We start from the raw sequence: 18,581 nt of genomic DNA, 5'->3' as shown, positions 1-18,581 counted from the left end.
CTCCATGGTTTAAAATAAACACATACACACAAATCAAAATGAATACAGTTTACTAAACAAATCTCATTCCGAATATTTTCCTACTTTCACAAAAAATATAAAACACAAATCGGCGCTTAAAAATAATCAGTGAATTTGCAAAGTTTGCTCACACTATGACTGTAGTCACTGGCATGGAGATACATCCCAATTAGACCTTGAAGAAAATTTGTACAGTTTTATTATCTGAATGTGTTTTTAGAAATGGCAATCAAATAATTTTTCCAATGCAAACAAGTGTTTCTAAGGGCTAATTATTCACAGTGTCACTTGCTGATTGATGCCTGTAGTCATAAAAATTTATTTCGAGGCTGTATTTACAGTAAAACCAAACATGTTAGTGGCAAGTAGCTTAATCAAATTTAAGAAAAACAGACATATAACTTAGGAGCTGCCTTTTTTTCCCCCTTTAATCCTCTCATTTGGTTTTGAAACATAAGGCCCCGTTCACTTCATTTAAGTCTCACAATGACTGGAAGCCTGATCAATCTGTCTTGTGTCTTCTTAGGGTGAAACTGCAATTGAGTGGAAGCAACAGATGAACAAAGCCCACATTCAAATCTGTAGCTCATTAAAATAACGTTAAAATAGGGTAAAATCTCAATTGTAAGTGAATTGTAGTTGGCTTCTTTCAGCTACATACATTTGATTAATAAACCATACATGCATTAGCCCTGAACCAGTGGTCTTTAAAGTAAATTTCAGCGTCCCAGCTTCTTTAGTCTTGAAACTGTTTTGAAAAACATTTATAAAGCAGAGCTTAAAAAAAAAAAAAAGAAAGAAAGAAAGAAGAGGGGCTCTTTCCTACAGGCTATGCAGCTTGTGGGACACGATCTGTGAAAACCCATGATCAATTCAATATTCTGATACAGAAACTTAGCAAACCACATGTTTGTGAGAAACCTATTTAAAAGTTTTTATAGCAAAGTGTATTGTTAATTTGCTTTAAAATATTTCCAAGTACACATTAAAGAAATAATTGTAAACAGGTACATTGGCAGTCAATTAAGGTAATGTTGACTTGCTATTTTTAAACTGAAAACTGTCCCCAGCGTTCTCTGAGCCCCACTCCCAGATCAGATGAGAGCACCCCTCCACTCCTGCCACACGTATACCTTTTCCTTCTTTATTCCCATCTTCCTTTGAGATGGTCTCTGAAGGGGGTCATATCCAGCCTATCAATGACCCAAAAGCCTCAGCCACAAATGCTGCTCCACAGAGATACAAAGTTCTGCCTTCCGCCAAGAGCTAGTTCTGTTGCCTCAAGAGAAAACGCAGCCAACTGCCAGCTCAGGAGCAAGGGATCAAGCTTTTGCCCTAAATGATCCACTACCTAGTCCCACATGAACTACTATGGATGGCAGAATCTATTTGGACCACCTATGCACATGGAAACTCCTCGACATCGCTCTCTGCTTTTATCATTATACATGTAAAAAAGCAAGTAAAGAGCTCGAAACTGGCTAGTAGTCAAAAGGAGAAACTGGGAACACTTTTGATCCCACCCTGGGCTCCAAGAAACACTCTCGTGATCTAGGAGCAATGAGACCACCTTGTCATCATGGAAAAGGCAGGCAGGAAACCAGATATTATGACAACAACAGGGATCATAGAATCATGGAATATCAGGGTTGGAAGGACCTAAGGAGGTCATTTAGTCCAACCCCCTGCTCAAAGCAGGACCAATCCCCAAATAAACCATCCCAGCCAGGGCTTTGTCAAGCCTGACCTTGAAAGCCTCTAAGGAAGGAGATTCCGCCACCTCCCTAGGTAATCCATTCCAGGGCTTCACCACCCTCCTAGTGAAAAAGTTTTTCCTAACATCCAACCTCCCGCACTGCAACTTGAGACCGTTACTCTTGGTTCTGTCATCTGGTACCACGGAGAACAGTCTAGATCCATCCTCTTTGGAACCCCCTTTCAGGTAGTCAAAAGCAGCTATCAAATCCCCCCTCATTCGTCTCTTTTGCAGAATAAACAATCCCAGTTCCCTCAGCCTCTCCTCATAAGTCATGTGCTCCAGACCCCTAATCATTTTTGTTGCCTTCTGCTGGACTCTTTCCAATTTTTCCACATCCTTCTTGTAGTGTGGGGTCCAAAACTGGACACAGTACTCCAGATGAGGCCTCACCAATGTCAAATAGAGGGGAATGATCATATCTCTTGATCTGCTGGCAATGGCCCTACTTATACAGCCCAAAATGCCATGAGCCTCTTTGGCAACAAGGGCACACTGCTGACTCATAACTAGCTTCTCATCCACTGTCACCCCTAGGTCCTTTTCTGCAGAACTGCTGCCTAGGCATTCAGTTCCTAGTCTGTAGCAGTGCATGGGATTCTTCTGTCCTAAGTGCAGGACTCTGCACTTGTCCTTGTTGAACCTCATCAGATTTCTTTTGGCCCAATCCTCCAATTTGTCTAGGTCCCTCTCATAGTGACAGGTTTCAGAGTAGCAGCCATGTTAGTCTGTATCCGCAAAAAGAACAGGACTACTTGTGGCACCTTAGAGACTAACAAATTTATTAGAGCATAAGCTTTATCCTTTATTTATAAAGCTTATGCTCTAATAAATTTGTTAGTCTCTAAGGTGCCACAAATACTCCTGTTCTTTTTTCTAGGTCCTTCTGTATTCTATCCCTACTCTCCAGTGTATCTACCACTCCTCCCAGTTTAGTGTCATCTGTAAACTTGCTGAGGTGCAGTCCACACCATCCTCCAGATCATTAATGATCACTGGACCTTGAATTTGAAATGCATTGTAAAGAAAAGGAGAAGAAAGGGAGCACACTATTGCTCTTGCTGATGGGGTCTTACTTAACAGGGTACCAGGATCCAGAACCTTCCTCTCTCCAGCAGGAGTTAGACTGGGGAAAAAAGATGTGACACTCTTCCAAGTTCCATCAACAAAATAAGCTCTGCCTCACGTGACTTACCAAATTGAGATGGTACTCACAGTGGCTTGTGCAGATTTTCAAAATATGACCATGTATTCTCAGGGCTCTCAGTTCACTCCCTGGGCTTGGCTTCATCTCAGTGGGACTTCAGTTATGCCCATAGTGTGACTTTCCCCAGGGTACAATCTGGACTGTTGAACAACTGTATCCCTTCAATTCTCCAGTCTGGGGTGCCTCTTACACTGCTTCACTGTGAAAGCAACTACCCCCAGCCTGCTCCCACACAACCTCGAGCACACACAGCCAATAGCACTCCCACCTATACTATATCATGCTATAGCCTGCCATTATTGAATTACATTACAGGGAACTCCCCAGAAAGACAGATTTTAAGTGATTTTAAGTAATGAGGCATAAAAATCAGAATTGGTTACAAAGAAACAAAAGGTAAAATGCAAACCAATACCTAACTTCACAAGCTAAATGAATTCAAAGTGAAACTCTCTCTCATCACTTCTTCTAAGAGTCTTACTGGCTGAACTCTTTTAGAAATGGTATCTTCCCCAGTCCCGAGCTGTTTCCTTTGTTCTTCAGGTGTTGTGGCTGCCGTGAATAGAGATGAAGGGAGAGGTGATCTGCGGCCTCTGTTCCCCATTTTTATCCTTTTCCTCTTCTTTGAGGATCATCTCCAGAAGGGGTTCAGAAGACAGAAATTCTCGGGAGACAGGAACTTCCAGCTGCTTCTTTGCCAAGATGTAAATTTCTTGCTCACACCCTTTTTCCTGCCAATGAATGTCCACTTAACCAGGTGATAGTCCATTTGATTTTGTTGATATCTGACTGAGGGATCAGTTTGCCTTTTGTCTTTGAGAAACTAGGTTGTGCCTGCTTTTCTAAACTCGGAATATGTCTCAGTAATACTATACAGTAGAATCTTACAATTTTACATACAATGTTGGCACACATATTTTACCAAGATAATAATGATCAGCACATTATGGATTTTCAAATATCATCTCATAAGGCACACTTTGTACAGAATCCATTATAGTTTTGTAAAAAGGGTGAACATAGGGATACAGATGGTCACACATGGGCTCTGCTAGGATCCTTGGGCTCTTTCTTGACTGGGGGAAAAATGTGGCTGAGTTCACCCAAATGCCATTCACACATGTATGAGAGTCACCAAGAGGAGAGTCACCCACAGTAAATTGTGAAGCTCTGTGATCCTTCCATATCCTTTTTTAAATGAGGACGGAAACAGTTTATGCTGACATTTAGATGATCAGCACTGGGCATGGAGTTCATACCACACGGAGATAAATGGGACAGTTCACACCCTTCAGAGATATTGTTCCAGACGAGATGCAGACTCACATAGCTATCACTGCATCAGTTACACTCACTTCATATTACTAAAGTTGAGTTTCAAACTGTAACAGCTACAAACTTACTGTTTTACAAGCTGAGATTCTGGAGAACAAGATGTTAGCTTGTAAAAGTTTCCAGTATGAGGCATGGACTTCTACAAACTATTGCCAAGCCCTGTCCCACACAGTGATGGAGGGCTTTTCCTATTAGCAGGAGGTAATAGCTACATAAAGCTTCTGAGGGTACATCTTACCTGCAGAGTTAACTCGAGTTAGCTACACTTGTGTTAACTCCTCTTGAGTTAGCCTAGCTCAAGTGAGAGCAGCCACACTGTGAAATAACATTTGAGCTACACCAAGGAGTTCCATTAGCAGCACAGAGTGATCGTGTTAGCATCTGGAAAGCTATGTTAACTCAGACTGTAGCCTATTCCCCTGATGGGCCACCCAACTGGAGTTAAAAGCATCATTACACTCAAGTTTAGGGGGTTTGTGTGTGGATAGGACATAGAACATAAGAATGGCCATAGAGGGTCAGACCAATGGTCCATCAAGCCCAGTATCCTGTCTCCCGACAATGGCCAAAGCCAGATGCTTCAAAGGGAATGAACAGAACAGGGCAATCATCAGGTGATCCATCCTGTGTTGTTCACTCTCAGCATCTAGCAGTCAGAGGCATAGGGACACCTAGAACAGGGGGTTGCATCCCCTTGTTAAACATCTTGGCTAATAGCCATTGTTGAACCTATTCTCCATGAATTTATCTCATTCTTCTTTTAATCCAATTATAGTTTTGGCCTTCACAACATACCCTGGCAACGAGTTCCAAGGGTTGAATGTGCACTGTGTGAGGAAGTACTTTCTTTTGTTTGTTTTAAACCTGCTACCTAATATTTTCATTGGGTAGCCCTGGTTCTTAAGTTATGTGAGGGGGTAAATACCACCACCTTATTCATTTTCTCCACACCATTCATGATTTTATAGACCTCTATTATCCTTGGTTCTCTCTTTTCCAAGATGAACAATCCCAGTCTTTTTAATCTCTCCTCACAGAGAAGCTGTTCCATACCCTTAATCGTTTTTGTTGCCCTTCTCTGTATCTTTTCCATTTCTAATATATATATTATTTTGAGATGATGCGACCAGAACTGCACACAGTATTCAAGATGTGGGCATTCCATGGATTTATATAGTGGCATTATGATATTTACTGTCTTATTATCTATCCCTGTCCTAATGTTTCCTCACATTTTGTTAGTTTTTTAAACTGTTTCTGCACATTGAGTGGATGTTTTCAGAGAACTATCCACAATGACTCTAATATTGCTTTCTTGAGCGATAACAGCTAATTTAGATACTGTCATTTTGTATGTATAGTTGGGATCATGTTTTCCAGTATACATCATTCTGGGATGTATTAGCAGGAGTGTTGTAAGCAAGACATGAGAAGTAACTCTTCTGCTCAATTGCGCTCCGATTAGGCATCAACTGGACTATTGTGTCCAGTTCTGGGCACCACATGTCAGGAAAGATGTGGACAAATTAGAGAAAGTCCAGAGAAGAGCAACAAAAATTATTAAAGGTCTAGAAAACATGACCTATGAGAGAAGATTGAAAAAATTGGGCTTGTTTAGTCTGGAGAAGAGAAGACTGAGGGGGGACATGATATCAGTTTTCAAGTACATAAAAGATTGTTACAAAGAGGGAGGTAAATTGTTCTCTTTAACCTTTGAGGATAGAACAAGAAGCAATGGGCTAAATTGCAGCAAGGACTGTTTAGGTTGGACATTAGGAAAAACTTTCTAACTGTCATGGTAGTTAAACACTGGAATAAATTGTCTAGGGAGGTTGTGGAAATAGGGAGGTTAAGGAATCTCCATCACTAGATATTTTTCAGAGCATGTTAGACTAACACCTCTCAGGGATGGTCCAGATAATATTTAGTCCTGCCTGGAGTGCAGGAGACCAGAAGACCTCTCAAGGACCCTTCCAGTATTATGATTCTATGATTACTTTGCATTTAGGGTTGGGGCAGCACTCAAGTTATAATTCAAGTTAACTCTGCAGTAAATACAAGCCCTAAGTAAGTTCTACTGACTCACTGCCGCAGATCCCGCTTGTTAACTACACAAGGATATGAGAGAGGAAACTATAGAAGAGACAAGGAAGTAGTGCAGGAGACTCTAGCCACAGCAAGACTTCGGGAGAAAGTTTAGGTTGAGGCTTATGGTTCAGCTATTATTAAGTTTCCAATAAAGCCAAAATGCAGAAAGCACATGCAGGCTGTTTGGAGCAGGGTGGGAACACCCGCCCCCATGTAATAGGGATGCATTTACTACCTAAAAGAAGTATCAACTTTGGATGCTTATCTGAAAATATTTAGATAAAATTCTACAATATCTCAAGAGCGATTTGTCAATTTTTTTTGTTCAGCCAAGAGATACACTTGTGATTTCTTCACAGCTAAATAATATACTCTCATCTAGAAGAATATGGACCTATTCAGCTTTGAAGTGAGTTTGACATATAACTATTAGCTTTAGAATTTTCCTACTGGGGCCAATAAGAAGCTTTGAAATAAATCCACTGGATTAACCCTCATTTAATTTTCTCATACGATTCACAAAGAGGTGACACTAAGCAAGGCTGAGCAAAACTAGGACTCTTGAAAGAAATCTTACTTTATTTCTTAATTATTCTTTTCAAACACTGTCTTTCAGTTATATTTGTATCTGAATAATTAATATGCTATTTCACCTATCACAGTGTTTCGCTTGTCATTATTCTTGGCTCAGATTGTAAAGTATAGAAAAGTTGTTAGGCTAAACTGAATTAACTATCTGTTTTTAAGTAATTTTCCTTTGAAGTCTAGCTCATTGTGTGTGGGGGCTGGAGGGGCAGTTGCGAGAAGGAAAGGAGAAGGCAAATTGCTCAGGTAGAGCCCTGAGGGGAGAAAATCTCTGCAGCATTCACTCACTAGGCAATTTTTCCTAAATCATTTCAATTGTGGGAGGAGGGGTATGGTCACCTCACAGAATGGGTTCCCCATGGATCTTTGGGTACTCCAATACCTTTGTAGTAAGCACAGTATAACAACCTGGATAGACTGGGGACTCTGCTAGCAGCTCCGAGCCATCTGCATGAAGGCACTGTGCCCCAAAACTGGTCCTCTATTGAGCCTATGAACCTTAAGAGAAGTTTCTACAATGCGGAAAGGTGCATGTTAATGTACCAGAAGAAGGAAATCTCAACTTGAAGTGGCCTTCTGAACACAGAGCCTGGGGGAGAAATTTTGTTCTCCCTCCAACCCCAGTGAACTTACACTGACTTGTTTTAATTTGAGACACCGTTTTCCCCACATACCACAGATGCTCATTCAAATACATGAAATTACATTCACATTTATGGGAATAAATTATCTGTATTATCTAAGTTTAGAAGCAGATTCACCATAATAAAGATTTCACAGTGATGATGCTTAGAACACCCTTCTGTTGTCATAGATCCTGTTTGCTGATCAGCACAAGAGAGTCTAGTGATCTGCAGTACCCACTGAGAAGTATTGTGCTACAATAGCTGTAGCTGCTTTCAGAAGACTGAAGAGCCAACCCAAGAGGGCAAATAAAAACAACCTGCGAACACCTTCAAATGAGAGGCACAAGCAACTGAATATATGTATAAGTGAGAAAATTCCCGCTAGTTCATCATTGGAAAGAAATTGGCTTGAGACAGCAGGAAGAAGTGGGGAAAAATCACCTCTCAAAAACAAGAGAATGATAATGGAATGTCATTTGACCTCTAAGATTTTAAGATTCTGGACACTGACTTGTAATTTATAACATTTCATATTTATTTCATGCATAAACTCAGTTAATTTAGTCTTCTCTTATTGCTGTCATTAAACTTTGATTCCCTCATTCATTGCTAGAATTGGGGCGTTTACACATGTCAAATCAAACGAGGCAGCCTTTAGCCTTACGTTGGGGGTGCAGTATAAAATCTTCACCTAATACTGATGGCCACTGATGCATCCATATCAAGAAGAGATGATGCTTCTATGAAGCACATACGGACGCAGCTTCTCCTGGGCCAAACTGTGCAATCTCTACTTCTATTGAGCAATATCTTACTCCACATGCAAACCCACTGAAATCCATGGGACTGCTTATGAAAAGAGGTATAAATCACTGTAAGGGTGTATGTGGATTCAGGTGTATTATCACATTTCTTGGAAAATCAAGATGTATCTCGTGGATAAAAGAAAAATTTTCCAACCAACATAGTACTGTATATATAAAATGTATGCAGGGCAATTAGCAAATCTGTTAGATAATCTGAACACAAATTATCCACATTTTGAAAACTTAAATTTCTGTCCTCATACCAAAATTCAGACAGAAACCAAAAGTTTATCAGAGACATTTTAATTATCTGAATTTATCTGTAGGTAATAACAGTATTATAATCCAATGGTATACTTCAGAACTTCAAAAATTAAAGGAAAGCTATACTGATTAGTCATAATAATATGGATAGCTAAAAGAAATTATTTTTAAAAAGAAAAGGGCTATGATCAGAATTGTACTGTATGCCAAAAAACTCACAGAGTCTCCAAGTGAAAGTAGAAATTTTCTATCCTAGTGCTGACTCCCTCACATAAAACATGGAAAGAGTATTGGAAAACCTTCCATATTTTGGGCAAACAGAATCATTTTCATTTCTGCAACTGTCCAGTTTTGTTTAAAGTACTGGCCAGCGACTGATCACCTCGGTCACCTTAGAGTTGTTTCAACAGAGCACAGGAACCAACAGCTATGAGAAAAGCAGAAGCTGTTTCCACCCCTAACATTTATACCACACAACAGTTTAGGACAGAAAATGAAAAATAGTACATCAAATTAAATCCACATGGGGGAACCTTAAACAGTGGTGGGAGGGTATTTTCTGAAACTCGTGATCCATGTACATAAACAGCCAAACTGGCATTTGATGAGTACACTGGGGTGAACAGCCTGCCTCTTGCAGAAACCTATGTGGGATCTTTAATGGTCATAAGCAATCTTCGTTTTAAATCTTCACCCAAAAGCAAGTGGGACAAATTCCATAGTAACATAAATGGGGCCAGCTCCACTGGCTTACAACCGTGGAGAATTTAGTAGCACAATGCTAATTGTGCAAAATGCAGCACAATGCCACCTACTGCAATGCTCATAAATTGGTTCAGAATCAGAACGGTCTCAGAATAAGAGTGTTACACACTAAACTACTTCACAAAGCCACTTCCTGAAACATAGCTTCCCTTAAAGGTCTCCTGTTATAACATCCACAAGCACAAGGTCTGACTTGGCTTAGCTTCCACCAATGGATAAGATCACAACTCAAGGAGGAATGTCTGAACTAAAACAAGCACTATTTTGTTGAAAAAAAGCATGATTTTTAACCTGACTATGTTTCAATATTTTCTGAAGATATCTCACTCCTGCCACCTATACTGAGTTTTATGGAAGTACAATCACTTATCTTTCCAACTCGCAAAATCTGAAGTTTAAGCAATCAGAATATATATTTTTAAATAAAAGAGGATTAACTGCTGTTATTACCAAACTGACATGGCATTTTAGTTGAAGCCTAGACCAAACTGAAAGCTCTGCTTCTTAGATTTAAAATAACACCACCAAGATTAAGATAAATTTCAAAGAGGTGGAGGAGATAGTTTTGAAAACATCAATTTTTCAATTTTATTTTCTTGAGGCAACAATATTGGATTTTTAAAATTATTATCTAATTAGAAACTGTGAACATAATTTTCTTTAATAAATTTAATAAATGATTGTATATAGTCAAGCCAGAGAAAGATACTACACTGCTAAGATACTGTGGTGAAGGGAAACAGTAAAAAAACCCCAAACTTAGGAAGTCATTAACACAGAAAAAATGAAAGAGGACTTAAGTAGCATATAGGCCTTGTTACAAGCCTGATGCACAGGGATAAATTCTCTTCCCCCCCACCCCCCGCTTCAAAATATCCCATTGTTCATGGGAAATGGCAGACAGAAAATTTACTTTCAAGCAGCAGCAGCAGCAAAGAGTTTCAGTGTAATAAGCTAATGAACACTTGATTCTCCTTGAATCTGACATTAATAAAAACAAATGACAAGGAAACAAAAGAAATCTCCACAGAAATTTCAACATATCTGCACAAGACTTGGAGCAAAAATTCCCTGTGTACTGTATTTCTGGCTTTAATTCTCCCAACCTCTGCTCCAGTAAACAATGCAGCAAGGCCATATGTCACGCTATCGTAAACAACACAGCCTTGAACATTACTATATACTTTTAAATTTCTTTTGTGTTTTTGGCTCCAATCAGCTACTTCACATAGATGTCAACTTCCATTAAAAGCCTAAATATATCGAAAACACTAACGTAAATATAATTTTAATTTCTTGTAAGTACTAGTAAAGTAGGTATAGTATGAAATTAATATTGTAGATGAACTGAGTTAGGGAACTACATCCTACCACTGTCACAGATGCACTTGATCCATCTCTAACTTCTATGATCACATTTATTTTTTCAGAAATTCTGAACAACCTATTTATTCCAGCATTTCAGAGTCATTCACATGATTGTCTTCTTACAAAGATTCACATATCACCCACTAGAGGGTCAACAAAATACTAGTGGTAACCAAAACACCATTCTCTCAGTGAACAGAGCTTAACACACTGTAAGAATGGCCATTTCTATAATGAAATAACATCTATTATCGGTCTATTGCTGTGCTAGTCTATTTATGTTCAGTTATTTAAAGTCTCTTCCACTGTGGCCATCCTGTGCTCTAAATGCTTTACAAACATTTAAAATACAGCATTGCCAACATAAGTGTAGTTTGACTTCTATATCTGGTGGCAGCTCTAGCTCCATTGAGGGTGGCGGGGAATTCTGCGCCTCCCCTAGGCTTGCAATTTGAGGGGACAATGTCCCCCTGCACCCTAAACTACACCCGTGATTGCCAATCCCAAGTGTTCAAAAATAATGAATCAGCAACTCCCATCCCCCCATCCCCTGCAAATCATCATATTGGCTTAAATATCATGAGATTTTTAAATTAAATTTTTAAAATCCTTAAATTTTTAAAATTTTTAAAATAATCAAAAACTGAGTTATTTTTATTACCTTCTAGTTTCTCACCCTTTTTTGGGAGGGGTGATGTCACTCGTTTTTCTCTGCAACCATAAGTGACAGAATCATTTTGGGGTATTTTAAATGAAAGATGTTATTCCTATGCAATCCCTTGACTTTGGAACTTAGGGCTTTCCCCAACACCCAATATCATGATACCCACAATGCAATGACGAGAGTTGGCAACACTGAAAATACAAATATATGCAATCAATTATTTTAAAAAAATGATCTCCTGAGAAAAAGGCCTTCCCAGCACCAAAGCAAATTGTTAAGCCAAATTTTTGTGCCTAGAAGTTGGGTGCCTACATAAAGTTTTAAAACTAAGGGATGGTCTAACCAGGGGTGGCCAACCTGAGCCTGAGAAGGAGCCAGAATTTACCAATGTACATTGCCAAAGAGCCACAGTAATATGTCAGCAGTCCTCCATCAGCTCCCCCACTCCCGCTTCCAGCACCTCCCACCCACCGGCAGCCCCGCCAATCAGCACGTCCCCCTCCCTCCCCGCACCGCCCGGTCACCTGTTTCGTGGCGTGCCGAAGGCTGGGGTGGCGGGGGAAGGAGGAGGAGCAGCAAGAGCACTGCAGGCTCAGGGTGGAGGCGGGAAGTGGTGGAAGGGGGCAGGGCCTTTGGCAGAGCCTGGGGTTGAGCAGTGAGCAGGTTGGCCACCCCGGTCTATACAAACACTTGGTTCACTGCAAGCTGGGGTATAAATCTACCCTGCACTAGCCGGCCAAACACTAAAAGTCTGTGTGGACCCTCCTGCCGCTCACTAAAAGTTCCCTAGTGTGCTTTAACCTATTCCTATCCCTTGTTCGGATACACTTGATCCATCTCAATATTATTAAATTAATCTACTCCTGTTTCAAAAATTGGAGTAGATAAAGTGCACTATGGAACTTTTAGTGCATGGCAGCAGGATCCACACAGGAGCCATAGTGTGTGGCAGGCTAGATTTACCTCAGCTTGCTGCAAACTAAGCATTCTTCTAGACAAGCCCTTAGGTACTAAAGTTGAAGTAATGAGAGGCCTCACTGCAGAGGTGCTGAATACCTGTGACTCTCACTGAAGTCAATGGGAGGTCTGAGAATTCACAAACTCTGAAATCCAGGCAGTATTTTGTTTTTTGTTTGTTTTTTTTTAAAAGGGCCTACCTACAGGTTTAAGTATGCAACTTTAGGGACCCAAGTTTGACAATTTTGCCCTTGGTACTGTTTTGTTTACATTTTCTATAATATGCCTAGCATATTGTCTATCCTGTTAAAGGGCACGGTTCGGCCCCATTTTCAAAATGTTACCTTTTTTGGCAGGAGGGGGGCCAAATTCCAGCTAGAAAGGGGGAAATGGCTCAAACCCTTTAAAGGGCTTGTGTTCATTAGGAGAACGAAAGAGAGCGTTTTTTTGTTTATTTGTTTGCTTTTTACAATAAGATAGCTAACTTGAGATAGCTATCTTGTTGCAAAACCCTAATAGAGATAAAGCAATGGGTAATTTTACCTCAGTATAGTTGTCCAAGGTAAACACTAGCTATACTGAGCTAAAATTATCCTGGTCTCTTGTCTTGACTAGGATTTTACAATGAAATAGCTATCTCAAGATAGCTCGAGAGGAAGAATGGTCTATGGTTAAGGCACCAGCCTAGGATTTTAGAGACCTAGGTTTAATACTCTGCTCCACTACAGACTTCCTGTTTGTGACTGTGTGTAAGTCACTTTGCCTCTCTGTGGCTCAGTTCCTCATCTGTAAAATGGGAATGAAAATATCTCTCAGAGGTGTTACCAGGATAAATACATTAAAGACAGTGAAACATTCTGATATCTACTGGTGAAGTGCTATATAAGAGTTATTATGATTATTTCCTGGTGAAGACACACACAAACTAGTATACAAATACACTATTAAAGTATGTCCCGTATTCTGGCTGGCAACTGCCTTTCATACAGCCTCCTGCATAGATTATGAACTGAGTGCTGGATTTGGAGAGATCAAGTTACCAGTTCAAATATAGTAGCATATAGATGAACTGGAGCACAATGCAGAGCTGAATTAAAAGGGATCCACAACACTTAGCCAGCTCTGAATCCATACACCAATGTTCCTCTGTATGGTACTACAGGACAAAATTTTACAGAATAAAGTTATAGCGGACAGAGATGTTAATTAGTTGCAACTCAACTTTCAACCTGCATCTAAGCAGCAAGACTTGCCTGATAAGAAGTGTTCCACACCGTTAAGATAACCTAATTTTCAGGGAATCCTTTAAAGAAAGGTGATCATGTAAGAAAGGAGAGAAACTAATGAGCCATGGAAGTATTTTGTCTATTTAGGCCAATGGTTTTCAAACCAGGGGTCGCAACCCAGAATTGGGTCCTGGCACGTCAGGCACTGGGTTGAGGCGTCTCTGGTCAGCACTACCGACATGGCCATTAAAAGTCCCATCGGCAGTGCTACACAGCTAAGGCAGGCTAGTCCCTACTGTTCCGATACCATGCTGCGCCCCAGAAGCAGCCAGCAACAGGTCCAGCTCCTAGGCGGGGAGGCCACAGGGCTCCGCGTGTGGCCCCCACCCCGAGCACCAGCTCCATACTCCCATTCGCCGGGAAACGGCCAAGGGGAACTGGCCGCGGGCAGTGCCTACGGGCGAGAACTGCATGGAGCCACTTGCGTGCCTTTGCCTAGGAGCCAGACCTGCTTCTGGCGCCTTCCAGGGCGCAGTGCAGTCCGCGGTGCCGGGACAGGCAGGAAGCCTGCCTCTGAACCCCCACTGCACTATACCCCGGGAGCCACCTCAGGTAAGCCCCAACCCCATACCCCAATCACCTGCCCTAGCCCTGAGCCCCCCCAAACCCGGAGCCCCTTCCTGCACCCCAAACTCCTCATCCCCAGAGCCTGCACCCCCAGCCCAGAGCCCCCTCCTACACCCCAACCCCCTACCCAGAGCCCCCTCTCACATGCTGAACCCCTCATTCCCGGCCCCAGCCCACAGCCCTCACCCCAACCCTCTGCCTCAGCCCTGAGCCCCTCCCAAACTCTAAACCCCTCATCCCCAGCTCCGTTGGGTCACAGGCATCAACAATTTTCTTCAACTGGGTCTACAGAAAAAGAGTTTGAAAACCACTAATTTAGGAGTTTATACTGCCGCTCTCTGTGGTGTTGAAATGCCTTTATGTGATTTCTGCTGAAGTAATTTAAATTAAAATGGCATATAGGAAAAAGTGGATCCATGAAATGCACTAGGTAAATAATGGTGTTAGCTTAGCCTTAAGTATATTCTTAAAGTTACTTGTTGATATATTAATCCTGGCCAAATTTTTCAAACCTGGGTGCCTATATATTGGCATCTAAAGCCATATGAAAGCATTCAAATACCATAACGGCCGGCTTTTCAGAGCCACTCTGCTCCAACTGATCCCAATAAAGTCAATGATAGTTGCAGGTGCTCAGCACCTCTGAAAAATCATGCAATTTATTTTGGTGCCCACATATGGATTTAGGTGTTTAATGTTAGAGGCCCAAGTTTTCAAATTTTAGCTAAATATGAACAGAGTCTAGGCAAAAAGCAGCACGTATTATTTTATTTTTTGTATTATGGCTGCACAAATACTCAACAAAGAGACAACCATGCCCCACAGAGAGTTTACTTGCTTATATGTCAGAGGTTGTTTTACATAGAGTAGCAAGCAAGCAAGCATAAAATTACTGAATAGCTCACGATCCTGAATGAAATGTATTACTTACAACAATCTTAAGTTAAGGGCTTGAAAAGTCCATTCAGACATTTACCAGTGGAACTACTGAACTTTCCGTGGCAATTGTAGGGACCCTTAAGCTAATTTATGCAGAATTTAAGCTTTCATAGCAAATTTAGAGGAAAAAAGTGTCTAGCCTTTATGGATGTGAAGATTACATTTACTTCATATTTGAAAAGTTAAGTGATGTACTCTCATTTTGCGTCTGACTCTGCAGACAGCTCCAGTGTCTTTGCATTGTTTTTCATTACTGCTATTCAGAACGCTATGGACAGAAGTGAAACTGTCAAGAATCACAGTGATGACATGCAGCTGATATTTGGCAAAACTGAATAGCAGCAGAGCAAGGCACTGGAATTAATCATGGGTAAGTCAACTTAAAAAACAAAAAGGAGGCTGAAGGAGGAGCATAACAACAAAGATTTCTAACCAGGAAGCTATACAGGGGTAAACAAAGTAAAACTTCTAGTATATGGAGGTGAGGTGGTGTTCTTTTGGGAAGGAACTGAGACTTACTCCATGTTTGTACAGCTCACAACACAATGGGAACCTGATCCTGACCAATGCCTGTAGACAATACTAAGGCAAGTGCTAGACAGAGGCTGGTACAAATGAAGGAGCCCTAAGCAGGATTCAGGGACAGCAAGCTGGTAGAAATCCCAGTATCCTCCCTCTTCCCACCTGCTGAGATTGGTGGCAGTGCTGGTGGGAGCATCTGCCCTTGACTTGTGTATCTACCTCTTGCTAATGGGGTTAGCCCTCCTGCTAGTAGGTGATCGATAAATCTTTCAAGCCTTCATTACTTGGGTCATGATGTGTTAACACTGCTAGACGTACATCTTAGCTGTCAAACTGTTAAGCACTTTTAATATTAAAAGGGCTGTGCTATAAAAAACAGTCAACAACTAGACTTTTAGTCATGAAAAAATGGTAAAAAAAAAAAAAAAGTCAAATCTTGTGTGTTATTGCCTATCTTAATGTTGCTGCTTGTGAGTGGAAAGAAGGCTGAGTTCTCCTACTGGCCAGTCTTCTCTATTTAGGTTTTATACTACCTCATCACTGCAGTATCCGAACACCTTCCTAGAGTCTATTAAATGATATGACTAACATCTGTCATCTGTGGTTCGTTCAGTTCTCATCCCCAGGGAGAGAACTGCGTGTGCAGCGTAATATTCTGTTTTGGGAGGATTTTGTTTTTCATTTTTTCCTCTCTGACTTTTCTCTGTCCATTTCTTTTCAGACTTTTCATTCTTTTATTTCTTTTGCTATAGACTTTTCTCTGTGGATGTGTACTTGTAAGCTTATAAAAAAGTTTCTAAAGAATCATATTCTTTAATACTTAAAAGAGGAAAATTATCTGACAGAGTCCTATAGGCTTCATTTTCTTCATATAATTGAACTACCTCAGAATTATTAAAGCAAATCCATGAGTTTATCATCATCCAACTAGCTAGCATCTACACTTCAGATGAAACAGTCTGATGTAGACTGAACCATGACAGGTGGGAGTGAGGCAAAATAAAAAAGTATTCCTATCAGCTGTTAATAGAACAATTCTGAAAACTAACTCCTGCAAAACTGGGAGCATACCAGTCTGTAGTGGCACAGGCTTTGATAGCGACAGAAGTTACTAATTTTTACATCAAATTTATCCACTTATACCGAAAGCTAGAAATAGAATTGCAAATTGGTAGAAAATTATTTAAAGCTGATGTGTAAGAAAAGAAAGAGAAACCCAAACAAAAATAGAGCTACAACGCATGATTGTTTACCTATAGAAAGAGGAGAATACATTTGAAAAGGTATTTTAATGCTGTGTTGTGTAACGTGTTGCTGGTTGCTTCAGATGGTCACCTTTCAGTACTCCTCACCCTTCCTCTCATTCGTGCTCATGCACAGGCTTGTTAATATATTTTTTAACATTTTCTGCATTTATTTCTTGCTCAGATTCTTCAGCACCTAATCTTGGTCTGTGAATCTTATGGAGATACAAGGAATCCTGTTACAAGGAATTACTATTATTGTTCTTTAAGACTGTACAAGGATTATGAAAGACAATAAGCCTGGAAACATAAACCCACTAATTATAGTATATTCACTAAAATTCAAGCCACAATAATGCTTAAGTTTATACTTTGTTCTATTAAAATAAATAAAAGAAGATGTAGCTATGTGCAGTAATTGGCTGATCATACAAACACTTATTAAATATAAACACATATGCTTTTGTAGATTTGTTAGAAAGATTCGTTAATTGCTTAATGAAAGATGTCTTTCAGATACTAATTCCTTCATTTAGTTCAACAGATTAAATTTTATACAAGGAGATATTAGCATGCATGCAATGAAGTGACAAGGACAACTAAAAAGCTTAAAATGTTAATGGATGAAGTGTAGTTTTCTCGGTTACTCTAAACTAAAAGCTATAATCTTCATTACATGCACTAAAGATTATCTTTTTCTCTACTTTCTGCATTGATAATACATTTATTTTTAACACAGAAATGAGCACCACAATATGTTTTGATTCAGTTGCTATATTTGCATCATAAATTATGAAAATTTTAAATTGCACATGAATTATTCTGAATAAACCAAAGAAATCAGAGATTGGTTAACTTTTGTAGAATAGAAAATTGACATTAGAAGCCCAAGCAATTTTTTTTAACTGCAGTAGTTTTAGTATTTATCTTGTTTACGAACTCTCTTAGTTTACAGTTTGGGCATAGCAAAACCAATCAGCTGTAACTGATTAATAACTTTGGCATCATCGTGTTAATGTCAACAATTTATGTAAAAGCAAATTACTAGCAATATCAACAGACCTGCATCTTCATTTTTGCTCTAAACTGAAGTTAAATCGGACATAATCTTTTCTATTTCCCCAGTAGGATGCAGAGAGCCCTCTAGCTTCCAAGTGCGTTTCCTACTGTGGTACATATTGGCCAGCATACAGCTGCTCTAAACAACTATTTGCATCTACAATGGGGTCATCCCACCACCTTCTTTTCAGATCAATATGATTGGTACAAACAATAGTTTGATTTTGATTGCTCTATAGTACGCTTGGGTAGAGCCTCTGAATGCAACTGAATTGCTTAGAAACAATGGGCTGGTTCATCATCCAAAGCGTCCCTTTTCAAACAGCTGCCTCTGCCACACTCACCCTGACAAACGTCCAGAAAAACAGATGGTTTCAGCATTCATGGGTAGTTTAGTGAAAGCCCCAGAGTCAACTATTCAGGACATTTTATCATCTATTAGATAATGGAGCATTCTGTGATGATAAAAATTAAAAATACACTTAAAAATCCTATTAATTCGAACACACACACACAAACCAA

General features: G+C 40.0%; 2 protein-coding genes across 3 annotated transcripts in view; one reads left to right on the top strand and one right to left on the bottom strand.

Annotated features, from left to right (window-relative positions):
• CYP7B1 (cytochrome P450 family 7 subfamily B member 1) overlaps positions 1-18,581 on the bottom strand; it is a 187,531-nt gene that overhangs the window by 110,206 nt on the left and 58,744 nt on the right. The window lies entirely within an intron of this gene.
• The window catches only part of LOC311515455 (uncharacterized protein), a 172,310-nt gene that overhangs the window by 124,161 nt on the left and 29,568 nt on the right, over positions 1-18,581 (top strand). The gene's annotated exons all lie outside the window — the stretch shown is intronic.

Source organism: Lepidochelys olivacea (genome assembly GCF_965140295.1).
Source record: "Lepidochelys olivacea isolate rLepOli2 genome assembly, chromosome: 2".
Taxonomy (NCBI): Eukaryota; Metazoa; Chordata; order Testudines; family Cheloniidae; genus Lepidochelys; species Lepidochelys olivacea.
This window is presented reverse-complemented; position numbering and strand designations above follow the sequence as displayed.